Source organism: Berghia stephanieae, unplaced genomic scaffold (genome assembly GCF_034508935.2).
Source record: "Berghia stephanieae isolate SIO BIC M18660-M18661 unplaced genomic scaffold, UCSD_Bste_1.3 scaffold12, whole genome shotgun sequence".
NCBI classification, from domain to species: domain Eukaryota; kingdom Metazoa; phylum Mollusca; class Gastropoda; order Nudibranchia; family Aeolidiidae; genus Berghia; species Berghia stephanieae.
In genome coordinates, this window is record NW_027622179.1 from 1 (window position 1) to 13800 (window position 13800).

The 13800-nt window shown below is 36.3% G+C and overlaps 1 long non-coding RNA gene across 1 annotated transcript; it reads right to left on the reverse strand.

Moving 5' to 3' along the window:
- Positions 1–2273: 2273 nt before the first annotated feature.
- On the reverse strand, positions 2274–4708 carry LOC144960997 (uncharacterized). Its single transcript, XR_013643018.1, has 3 exons — positions 4509–4708; positions 3286–3347; positions 2274–2469 (listed from the first exon to the last, which is right to left on the reverse strand). It is a non-coding gene; the product is annotated as an uncharacterized LOC144960997 (long non-coding RNA).
- Between the last annotated feature and the right edge of the window lie 9092 nt (positions 4709–13800).

The following is a 13800-nucleotide window of genomic DNA, read 5'->3' on the forward strand; positions in this document are numbered from 1 at the left end:
GGATAAAATTTTACAACCCCAGTACACAGAGCATGCTCAGTACTACATTTCTTTTTGTGTTCATAAACCCTTCGTCCAGAGTAAAACCCCTTACAGCCAGCACACATAACAACTTCATGTGACCCTTGTGCTCTCTCACGCATAACTATTGAATTGTTTCTAGTGTTTGAATAAAAAATGCCCTTTTTCTTGAGATTCTCCATTGTTCTATCCCTTTCCTTTACAGGCTGTTTCATGGCCTCTGTAACTTCTGTCTCATCTTTGTGTTTCCTCATCAAATGCCTTGAGAGTTTTGTTTGCAACTGTCCACAGTATGGACAGGGTCTCCTTGGCTTTTTGTATTTCTCTGGAAAAAAAAGAAGAAAATAAAGCACATCATGCTATGAACTATGAAAATAAATCAATAGACAGATCGTATGCACATCAGCTACATGACAGCGATAGAGAGGAATAGCATTCCAAATATTTAAGGCCTGGACAAGTAACTGTCATAATTCCTTCTTGTTATATACTTTTCTACCATCTATTCCTTTGGAAGAGGTATGTTAGATTTGTGGAGACCTCTGCCACATAACAAATCCAGTGAAAAGACGCCATATTTTTGTTTTGAAATAGAAATAAATAGATCAATCCACCCACTTCACTGGGTTCAGGGTTCCCTCTTCATTATAATCAAAATATGAACATAAATCGGAATAGTAACACATTGAAGTCTCATCTGAATACATAGATTGTCCTTTGTTGTTTCAGCGAAAAATCAGACAGAATGTCAAAAGAATTTTAGGTTTTTCCCCAACCACCCCTTGGAGGGATCAGTATCAGCGGAATGGTAAGCGTCATGTTTTTTACGTTGAGCAACAAAATTTACTCCAAATGCTTCACTCGACCCAGGCGGAAAAGCAATCAAGAATAGACCCAAGTCCTATCCAAAGACTAACATTTCATTTAAGTTTATTGTAGGCCCTTGGCCAATCGACAAAATTCAATTCACATAAATTATTTACAACAATCAGAAATTAATTATATCAATAATAGTAATAGAATGCAATGAAGGCAATATCATAATAATAATAATAATAATAATAATAATAATAATAATAATAATAATAATAATAATAATAATAATAATAATAACAGTAGCGGCAATAAGTAACAATTAATATAGTAACAAAAGTAATAATAGACTATAGTTCATAGTCATAACAATGACTTTCTTTGTCATTGAGGGAGTGAGAAAACATCACCGGCTGGCAGAACAAACAGCCGACATCAATCAAACGTCCTCCAGACCGGTTGAGCATCGGCTTCATTAATTCCTTAAAGACTTCCCCCCAACTGCCTGAACGATGCTGATGCCCAGACAACTTAATCCTGATTTATATTTTGTGGGAATGAAATATGACATGTATATGCCGGAAATATTTCAATAACAAACACACTGTTCAGATAGAAAATATTTGAGTCTTGCCTTTGTTAATTGACACAGGTAAGTTAGGAAAATAAATGCTAGTAAAAACGATCAGCAAGTTCGTGAACACTGCTTCTCAACTCGAACATATGTTTTCATCAAATCTACACACATCATGTTGTGAGCTGAATTTTAATGATCTCAGTTGTCATTGAAAGGACACCCAAGAATTTTAGAATAAAGAAAAATATTGAACCTGGAAGTCAAAAGGGTTTGTAGCACAGCAGACATTATCAAAGTATAATTTTAGTACCGACAAATTAAAAAGAAAATGTGCTTTTCTTTAAATGCTCCCAATCATCATATACTGTTTAGGTTGCAAGATTAATAAAAATGTTATCTACTCTGATTCTCGTTAAGTTTCCAGCTGGTCTGTGAAAAAAAGCCTTAAGCATCATAGAAATACAAAGAAACAGTTTTAATATATAGATGGGTTGTAACAAAAAAAACCATTTTAACACTTACAATACAAGCAATTTAAGTCTATTACAGACAAAAAAAACCCCAATAAAATAAACATGAACATTTTTATGGCTGGTTTCACTGATATCACTCACACATTGGGGTTTCAGATTCTAAGATGTCCACCCTATCAAATTTGGATTTGTGCTTGTTATGTAAATGGTAGCGTATTTTGCGACGCAGCACTGCCAAAACAGAAAAAAATGCAATAACACAAATGCAGCACCATGGAGGGGGTGGAAGTTTTCTTTTAAAAGGAATGGGTAAATTAAAATTGATCCCACAAATATCAAAGGAGAAGAATGACAAAAAAATGACTCACCATTGCACGTAACACGTTGGTTTGCAAGTGTATAGCATTCGGGTTGAACCTGGGTCCCAGACTGGCAACGAGGTTCAGTCTGTGATAGTTGTGGATGAGGCTCTGACTGAGTTGGGGAATGAGCACTAGGTTCCAGAGACAATGATGTACTCAGCATTGGGTACCTCACAGAGTACGTAGAGGAATCAGACTCGGAGTCAGCAACAAAATCGGGACCCTGTATATTTTGTGGAAAAGATGACAGATCAATCAATTTATTCATGTTGACAATAAACATGAAGAGCCATTGTTTAATAATCCAACTAAACAATTAGCTGGTTAATAATGCAAGTATAATAAAAAAGAGTTGAGAAAGGCAGACATATTGTCTAAGTATTTAATATGTTCAACTGTGCTTGGATAAATATAGATACACCAACCAGGGTTTCAGTAAACCGTTTTTAACCAACTCTTTAAATCCTACACCAGGACCAACAACTACAAAACAATTTTTTATATCACTACGATTCTGGACATATAAACGGTTGTCATTGCAACAATATGAACTTCCTAACCTTGCAACTGCAATATAGTTAACAAAAAAAGTTGATAAACATTACGATGCAAGAGAATTTGGACAAAATGCGAGATCAAAAGTATAATCCCAACAGAAGCTATTTTAATTTTTCCTGGAAACGCATCATTTTCACATTTTGTCAAATAAAAAACAAACGACTTCAAATGTGAATGGCTCATCAATGAATATCACTTCAAAATATAACGAGGAAGGTTTAAAATAGTGTTATTGTTGGCGAAGTCCACTGCAAAGAAAAATTTTTAACAACAAAAAACTAGGAGATCTCACTGGTGTAAAACAGTGTTGTCCTTGTCCTGAAATATTGTATTGCGCCTAACAGACTGCAGGTCTCATCTTTTGTGGCAAATGTGTTTTGTCCACCACAAAATATGGTGATGTGAAGCATTTTGAGCATGGTGCCAACTGTGGATAAACGCTATACAAATGTTATGATTTTATTTTAATGTACATACTTACCACAAATGAATCATGTGATATGGAACTTTGTTCTGCATCACTTTCAGGCTCTGAGTTGGAGTCTATATAGAAAATAAAAACAACAAAAAAAAGCTGAAGACTATCATGTGCAAGTTTTTCTCTAAACTCTTAAACAAAAAATCATGCCATCTTATGCTGTAAAAGGATTTTTTAAAAATTATTTACCTTATGACTATTGTCCTTTGGAAAAAAAAAGAAAATTAAGTCCGAAACCTTCTGGCTATTTTCTTTTAAATTTCAAGAACGTCAGAGTTGGCAAGGGAGGACGGAAATATAATTCCAGAAACCAATCTGTCTATAATCATATCCATATGATAGTTTTTCGTTCAAGATTCAGGTACAGTCCACTTAGGATAATCGCAATACCTTGGGATCATCGAAAATGTTGGGATTAACCGAAATTCAGTTTCCTGTCCACTATTTCAACATTTTACACATTTATTGTCAACTCAAACCAGTAAATAATATTCTTAGTCAACCACATATAGAGCAATTTGATTGAAACAAAAACCATATGGCAGCCCCGTGTAGATTTGTCAACCAAAAGCAGCTATGAAGCAAGCCGATATCTTATTCAGATTGGAAGAAGTTTCAATCTTTTTTCTCAACAATTCAACATTTGTCAGAGTTAAAGAGATTAGCCTTAATGAGAGACAATAAGCTCTCACCAAACTCATTGGTCACAATGCACAGTTGTTAATCCTAAAACAAAGGATATCGCTCAGTCTCTCTTTATAACTGTCATTTATAACCTGTTGTCAAGATTATGACCAGCCCCACCCCTCTTCTATTTAATGGCCACCGATGACGTCACAAACCCATACTGCAGAGCCCCGCCCTCTTTCGACTCTAACAGAGTGGTGACACACTACTGTAGCATTAAATCCTGCTCACTCTCGATTCTTCAACCTGTCACGATTTCATCCATGATGAAATTTAATCATGATATACTGTTTGATTTCTTGAATTTACCACTTTTTAAAAAACCGAAGTTTGTTGCAATTAACCAGTGACTTTTATATAGAATTATTTCCATTGCTTAGGAAATATTGTGATTAACCGAAAGTTGCGATTAAATGAGTTGCAATTATCCGGAGTGGACTGTAATAGTATTACACATCATGACTCAAAAAAAAAAAAAAAAAAAAGCAAACTATGTGTACCTCAATGTTATTCATTTCCTCATCAAATTACATTCTTACCATTAACATCATAGATCACATCAAAAGGGTTGTCTGGATTGACAGCAAGACATTTTTCAGGATTTTTAAAGCTCAAATCTCTCTGATCTGAAGTTACAAAAGAAATAGCATATTCTCAACATTAAACTATGATTTTGTGATGGCTGTGATATGGCATACTGTATGCATAAAGCAAGATGCAAAGACAGGTTTAAGTTTAAATTATTTTATATTCTTTTCAAAAATCCATTCTAGTTTTGCCAAAATAAAATAAACACGAGAAGTGTTGAGTTGGATAGCGCTAAAACTAAAAGTAGTAGTGGTAGTAGTAGTAGTATTAGTAGTAAACGACAGATCTTACTCACTAGTGTGAATCTACAGTCTACAGAAGTTCCCGAATTATCTGACTCCACTTCCAAATGACTGACTGACAAGTGACAATCATCAATCGGTGTGTGATGTCTACCCTATTGAAAATCTTAAATCAACTGTGATGTAATAAGAATGGCCAATAACTTACCATTATAATTATCTCGGTGTCTCTTCAATGATGCCTCCAGCATCAATTTACCCCACGATGCCATAGACGTCTAGTTTGGAACTCAGCAAGTGACGAAAAAATACTTGCGGCTATAGAGAGGACGTCCGTCGGCCACTCTCTTTGTAAGTCAGTAGTCAGTGGTTATCAGATATCCTTGGTTCTTGAAAAATATAGAAACACAGCGGTTCATTTAAAAAGACTCTTTTGTAGATCAAGTTATAATGTTAGGTATTGCACTTTAAAATCTCTTCAGACATAGAACGAGTCAACTTGACGTCTAGACCAAATCATTTCGAAGATCGATATGGCAACAGCAACGCCTGGAATGGAGGATTTAAATGCGGCATCTGACGATTCTACTGCTATGACAGAAGATGCTCCATTTCACGACGTCGAGATGGCTTCAACTGGCATCAGGCATCAACATGCTACTCAATAATGGGTTTGATGAAGCGTTTGACTAAGAACTAAAGGCCGAGCTGATAACTGATAACCACCTACTACCGACTTGCAGAGTGAGTGAGTGCCGAGTGCCTCTTTATGCGCGAAATTGACTAAACATACGTTTCACGAAAAAAAGAGTTACTATGTTTGCTTGTCTCTTGTCACCAAGATAAGAATCCGGACCAAGATTCGATAAATCTGTTTCTAAAAATAGATTATAATTCGTATATCTTGTTCATTCCTCAGTTCATCAACTTTCACACAATTTTATATTAGGTTTTCATTACTATAAAAATCCATATAATGCTCTAGAATTTTAGAGAAAATTTCGGAAAGATATATTGCCTCACTATTGAAATATATCGATGAAAACACTGGTACCCCTATTGTACTTTTTTCAGGCGGTCACCTTATTGACCAACGTGAAAATTTAGGCATAACTCTTCTTACTGTGGTGTTTAACAAATAACTTCAATACTATGATTTACAATTATATATCCTTGACGGTTGGGTTGACAACCTTAAACTAAAAATAGAAAAGTGAATGTGCTAGAGGTCAAATCAATAGGGGGACCGGATTTTGGTCTCCCTATTGGTAAAGTACTGTAAAATGAACTAATAGGGGTACCAAAAGTCTCCCTATCCGGTATTAATACATATATATATATATATATATATATATATATATATATATATATATATATATATGAATGTATATTCAATAGTTTATAGTTGAAACCAGTTATTTTGGATTTTACATTGCCATATGATATATGTTCATTACGCTCAAAAGATAATACTCGTACAAGCTATTTGAGATATGTTTTATGTGCTATCATTAAATAACGTATTCAAAGAACAACTCTTATTCAGCTTAAACAAAATAAGATAAAATAATAACACTGGTTATGACATCAATGCTGATAATAACAACAACAACAACAGCAACAATAATAATAATATTAATAATAATAATAATAATAATAATAATAATAATAATAAATAATAATAATAATAATAATAATAATAATAATAATAATAATAATAATAATAATAATAATAATAATAATAATAATAATAAAATAAGCCAATTGCGCAATCGCAACTAATCTTTATCATGGTAAACTATAATACTATATTTTAATATCAATGCCCAATCCCCCCCCCCCCCACCCCACTTTCTCACACAAATACACACTCACACACACACATACTTATATATAATATATATATATATATATATATATATATATATATATATATATGACATGTTATATATATATATATATATATATATATATATATATATATATATATATATATATATATATAACATGTCATATTTGTATAATATACCACATCTTAGTATCAGAACTGCAGTACTAAAAAGACAAAAACAAATGGAAACAAACAAACAATCGCATTATTCCCGCTATCATCAATTTTAATAAGTTTTCCTTGCCGTGGAAACCACAATTATACTTGTAAATATTTCTTGTGTTCGATCTGTACCTTAAAGCAGTTTACCTAAATCACCTTGCTGTCTACAGTCTCTGCATTTCAAAAATTTGATAAATTCAAACATACTTGGTCTATTTTTCAGTTTTTCCGGCAGGCAATTTTTTCTCTCATGCGTATACCTCGAACATTCAATTAGACAATGGTATTCGTCTTCTATTACGTCACAAGTAGGACATTTACGGTCATTTCTATCTACTTTTCTTGTGCCCCATCTACCCCTTTCTATATAAAACAAATGAGAACTCAATCTGATTTTTGAGATGGCAACTCTGTAAGAATTATTACACAGTTTCATATATGGTTCTAACTCAAAGGTGTCTTTAATGTGTTTATACAGCCATCCAGACGTCGTCATCGACATCTTAGCGTGCCACTCTTGTAGAAACATGTCATTCAAGCGTTGTTTTAAAACCGCCAGAAAGTAATTTTCATTTTTCACATTTTGTTTAACCCAATAATGGCCCATTCCACTCCTATCCAGCAACTGCTTCACCAGGCTTACCCAAGTTGTTGTGTTTGGTTCATTAATATTCAATTGCACAAGTTCTTTGTATACTGCATGAGTGAATGAGCAATCATTACTTCCTGGGCGAATAAATTTCAACCAATACTTAATAACTTTCATTTTTCTTTCAATATGCAAAGATACACCCCCACTTCCCCATAAACAAAACAGTTTGGTGTGCTGTGCTTAACACATAGAATGGATTTAATGAGGAGGGGGATAATGAAAATGATAATGATGAATATTATGATGATGATGATGATGATGATGATGATGATGATGATGATGATGATGATGATGATGATGATGATGATGAAGATGATGATGGTGACGATGATGATGATGATGATGATGGTCATGATGATAACGATGACGATGGTGACGATGATGATAATTATAATGATGCTAATTCACATCATGTTGTTGCTGTAACGGTTGTGGTCGTCAGCGTGGAGAAAAACGAATTCACGGCGTATGTACAAACAGATGGTTTCAAGAACAGATGGGCCATGCAACAGCAGGCAGGAGCGAAGGCTGGGAGATGCTTTACTTGGCTGCGGAAACTACCACCTCTATTCCAAATAATTATTAAAAACCAACTTGGGTGGCTAAGCGAGAAAAGTTAAACAAGCGATGGTAATTGTCAATATCGTTGGTGGAGGTGATAGTGGTGGAGGTGGTAGTGGTGAAGGTGATGGTGGTGGAGGTGATAGTGGTGGAGTTGATGGTGGTTGAGGTGATGATAGTGGAGGTGATGTTGGTAGAGGTAATGATGGTGGAGGTGATGGTGGTAGAGGTGATGATGGTGGCGGTGATGGTGGTGGAGGTAATGAATGGAGATGGAGGTCATGGTGGTGGATTTCATGATGGTGGCGGAGGTGATCGTGGTTGAGGTGATGGTGGTGGAGGTGTTGGTGGTGGAGGTAATGAATGGAGGTGGAGGTGATGGTTGTGAAGGTGATGGCGGTGGAGATCATGGTGGTGTAGGTGATGGTGGTGGAGATCATGGTGGTGTAGATGATGGTGATGGAGGTGATGGTGGTGGATGTCATGGTGGTGAAGGTGATGGTGGTGTAGGTGATGGTTGTGTAGGTGATGGTGGTGGAGGTGATGGTGTTAGAGATCATGGTGGTGTAGGTGATGGTGGTTTAGGTGATTCTGGTGTTGGTGATTGTGGTGTAGGTGATGGTGGTGAAGGTCCTGTGTTGTAGGTGATGGTGGTGAAGGTGAAGGTGATGTTGGTGAAGTTGAAGGTGATGGTGGTGAAGGTAATGGTAGTTGTGATTGTTGTGGATGTAATGATGGTAGAGGTGACGATAGTGGAGGTGATGGTGGTGAAGGTAATGGTGGTTGTGATGATTGTGGATGTAATGATGGTAGATGTGACGATAGTGGAGGTGCTGGTGCTGGAGGTCATGGTGGTTGTGATGGTTGTGGATGTAATGATGGTAGAGGTGACGATAGTGGAGGTGATGGTGGTGAAGGTAATGGTGGTTGTGATTGTTTTGGATGTAATGATGGTAGCGGTGACGATAGTGGAGGCGATGGTGGTGGAGGTCTTGGTTGTGTAGCTGATGGTGGTGAAGGTTTTATGGTGTAGGTGATGGTGGTGAATGTGAAGGTGATGGTGGTTGTGATGGTTGAGGATGTGATGATGTTTAGGTGACGATAGTGGAGCTGATGGAGTTAAGGTTGGTGGAGGTTCTGGTTGTTGACGTATGATAATGGAGGTGATGGTCGTGGAGGTGTATGTTGGTAAAGGTAACGATGGTGGAGGTGATGGTCGTGGAGGTGTATGTTGGTAAAGGTAACCATGGTGGAGGTGATAGTCGTGGAGGTGTATGTTGGTAAAGGTAACGATGGTGGAGGTGGTGGTCGTGGAGGTGTATGTTGGTAAAGGTAACGATGGTGGAGGTGATAGTCGTGGAGGTTTATGTTGGTAAAGGTAACGATGGTGGAGGTGGTGGTCGTGGAGGTGTATGTTGGTAAAGGTGAGGATGGTGGAGGTGGTGGTCGTGGAGGTGTATGTTGGTAAAGGTAACGATATTGGAGGTGATAGTCGTGGTGTATGTTGGTAAAGGTAACGATGGTGGAGGTGGTGGTCGTGGAGGTGTATGTTGGTAAAAGTAACGATAGTGGAGGTGTATGTTGGTAAAGGTAACGATGGTGGAGGTGGTGGTCGTGGAGGTGTATGTTGGTAAAGGTAACGATGGTGGACGTGATAGTCGTGCAGGTGTATGTTGGTAAAGGTAACGATGGTGGAGGTGGTGGTCGTGGAGGTGTATGTTGGTAAAGTGACGATGGTGGGGGTGAAAGTCGTGGAGGTGTATGTTGGTAAAGGTAACGATGGTGGAGGTGGTGGTCGTGGAGGTGTGTGTTGGTAAAGGTAACGATGGTGGAGGTGGTGGTCGTGGAGGTGTATGTTGGTAAAGGTAACAATGATGGAGGTGATAGTCGTGGAGGTGTATGTTGGTAAAGTGACGATGGTGGAGGTGATGGGGGTAGATGTGATGGTGCGGGGGTACCTGTACAGTTCCTCAGAAAAGAAAACATTAATTATGTGACTCGTACTTCAATCTGGTGTCATGTCAACCGAAAAGTGACTCTGATTTGATAATATCTGAAATGTATATATATATATATATATATATATATATATATATATATATAAATATATATATATATATATATATATATAATTTAAGTTTTCTCGCATTTTAACATATATCATTGAATACGAATTGAAGCATCTCTGCCAATATTATTTGTATTGCCGATGAAGGTGCCACACCGAAATGTATCATTGTTTTAATTTGTTATTCATGAATCCCTACTGATTATTTCTGATATCGTCACCACTTCAAACCCCAGAAATCACTAATCCTCTATAGATAGACCGAAGCTGACGTCATTCTGGTCTTTGTTATTGCTTTTTGCCATCTGCATTTATGAGAAATTCTCGCCGAACTGTATTAACCATACTATAGACGTTTAAGGTTACACATAGTATTGCGTGTTAGTCCGTTATACTTACGGATGGCAATGTTATGAGATTCTTAGCCAAGCGCATAATATTATCTGTATCACTCTACCTTTACTGTGGCGGGATGTGTGTTATTTTTGTGGGATTGAGTCCAACCGATAGCTCAATGGTCTGGATTCGAACTAGTATGCGCGCTATGGCTCTCGTTACCAGCTGCACCACTCAACCTATACCACAAACGGCTCAGGTTTAATCTAGTGGAGATCAAGAATTGCCTTAGGATCCCTTATAACTTAATTGTATTAATAACAAGTGAGTCAAGACAATAGTAACGCCCAAATGCAATAATAACAATTCTATACATAACGTTTAATTAGATTGTTACAGGAAAAGATAGAAAGAATAAGTATTTATTTGATATCAGGAAGAATAGCTCTAATTGAGTGGATCTAATTTATTATTTATTTATCTCTTTATTTTGATATAATCATTTGTGTCTGTGGAAAATGCATTTGAAAATGGTATAAGCCCGTTTGGCTTATCTTTATCCCGCCGGCTTGCTTGACTGAGGCAAATGTATCAGCTAGTTCCAGGGTTGGCGCCTGCTTTGCAGTTTTCTGGACATCACAACAGTGTGTTGTAGTCAGGGGCTGACATCAGGGGCTTACTACAAAAGGACGGTATCTCTCAAAAAATCATAAAATCACTTTTTTACTAAATCAAATCTCTGGGACATAGGAAAGCTTACAAAGTTGTCAGAATGATCATAACTCAAATATTTTTTAAATTAGAGGCAATTAAAAATTTGCTTGAAGCAGTATCCTATTTCAACCCCATCGTTAACCAACAAAAGGACAGTATCTCCGACGGCCGTATTCCGCCCCGTAAATATCGACGGTGTCCGTGAACATGCGGTGGCGTCAACGAGTGGCGTGACGAAGATGCCGCCGTATGGCGAGCAATACAATGCGAAACTGTTGGTGACGATTTGATTGGTTGACGCATAAGTCGCCAACGCTAATGACGTCATCCGTAACATGACATCATAGAGGAGTACTGTAACTTTCTATCGCGTTGTTGTTTACATGAGAGAGAGAGAGATAGAGAGAGTGAAAGAGAGAGAGAGAGAGAGAGAGAGAGAGAGAGAGAGAGAAACACACACACACACACAGAGAGAGAGAGAGAGAGAGAGAGAGAGAGAGAGAGAGAGTCAGTAACAAACAGAGAGCGAGAGAGATAGATGCAGAGAGATATATTTTTAAAAATAAATTAATTAATAAATAAGAGAGAGAGAGAAGAGAGAGAGGGGGAGGGAGAGAGAGAGAGAGAGAGAGAGAGAGAGAAAGAGAGAGAGAGAGAGAGAGAGAGAGGGAGAGCGTTTTAACGTGTATTCATTGGGAATAGGAGGGAGGGTGGGGTCTTTTGAGACAATAAACAATGTGAATGAACCTAGGACTTCATAATAATATATAGATGTCACTGGAGTGAACCCAAAGAAAAAAGGGAGGAGAGATTAATAGCTGACATTGACCACAAGGGGTTGTGATAACGAGTGGCAGGTCCTAAACAACTCGACGTTGCAGCTCAAACAAGAAGATTCAATTATATGATTTCATGTAAGTCAAATTAAGCCCCACCCGCTCCTCTTCAAGCTGTCATCTGAATCAAAATGGAAACAATGCAACAAATGATTTGACCAGTCCCATTTTTTAAATTGCAATCTCATTGGTCAATATGTTTCCCATTGATTGACTTTGACTTCTTTTGAAACGAAGGGCTTTCTTATACTATCCCTACCTATTCTTTGCTCCACCCCCTCCCTCCTATTCCCCCTTTTTATCTACCAGTCTCGCTCGCTCTCTTTGTCTCCCTCGTGTTTCTTTCACACATACAAACACACACATAAACACACACACACACACACAAACACACATAAACACACACACACACACACACACACGCACACATATTTATATCTTACTCCCTTAGTCTAACCGCATACTGTCTATTAGCCACTCACACGCCTCGTTCTGAAAAAAGTCCGCGAAATTAAAGGGGAGGCAAGAGAAAATCAGCTGATCGTTAAAATAGTAACAGAAAAGTGGAGGTGCTCGGCAATGAATGCAAGAAAGACATTTAAAACGCCGTAAAAATGTTTAAAAATCACTTAATGTTATAATTACCATCCATAACAACCTGTCAAATTCACATATGTAAGATGTCAAGCCAAAATTAATAATAAAATAATAAAGAACACGATTGACCGGTGGTCCGTTGACTACACATGCATACGAGTACCAGAAATATTTTGTAAACAATGTAACACAATATAATGTGTAAGTTTCAAAGCAAATGCAACCACAAATAACATCAAAGAACAATGTGGGACTACTGTTTTAATTTCATAAAACCAAACGTATATTTTCTGCCCCGATATTGAACGTGTAGTTAGTATGTATCGTACAAACAACATTCGTTTAGACAGGTAGTCGGGACCTAGCGCCAGTTTTATTTGGGCAACCATGATTGGGATTTCACTCAATGCACTTATTATTATTAATATTATTATTATTATTATTATTATTATTATTATTATTATTATTATTATTATTATTATTATTATTATTATTATTATTATTATTATTATTATTATTATTATTATTATTATTATTATTATTATCATATAATAATAATAATAATAATAATAATAATAATAATAATAATAATAATAATAATAATAATAATAATAATAATAATAATAATAATAATAATAATAATAAGCAGTTGAAAGGATATAGTCTTTGGTGTATAAGTGCATATGTACAATATTTCTTATAATAAATGCTTCAAAACAAAACAAAACTAAAAAAAATAAATAAAGAATAAATGAATAAAAATATCTATTTGGGCATTTACTTACATTAATAGTCTTGAAAATCACAATCACAATCCATGAAAATTAAATATCCCAAAATCCGAAGAAGACATGAATTTAATCCAAAATCCAACACAGGAATGTATTTTAATAGGAGACAGATATCCTATTAAAACCATAGCATTACTTGCAAACAACAATACCCCACTCTGTGTTTAACGGGCTTGTGGCCGTCACATTGTAAATTGTGGCCGCATTAGGGTAATCGGTGTCCTAAAGACTGACATACTGACATACAATCAATGAGAACTATAAAGAATCCATTCTAGAATTCAACTACAAACTGAAAAGCATGATAAATATCACTCTCTCAAATAATTTCCTTTGCTCAGGTTCACTCACACTCTCCTTTATTGCAAAACATTGATAAGTGAGATAAAGTTT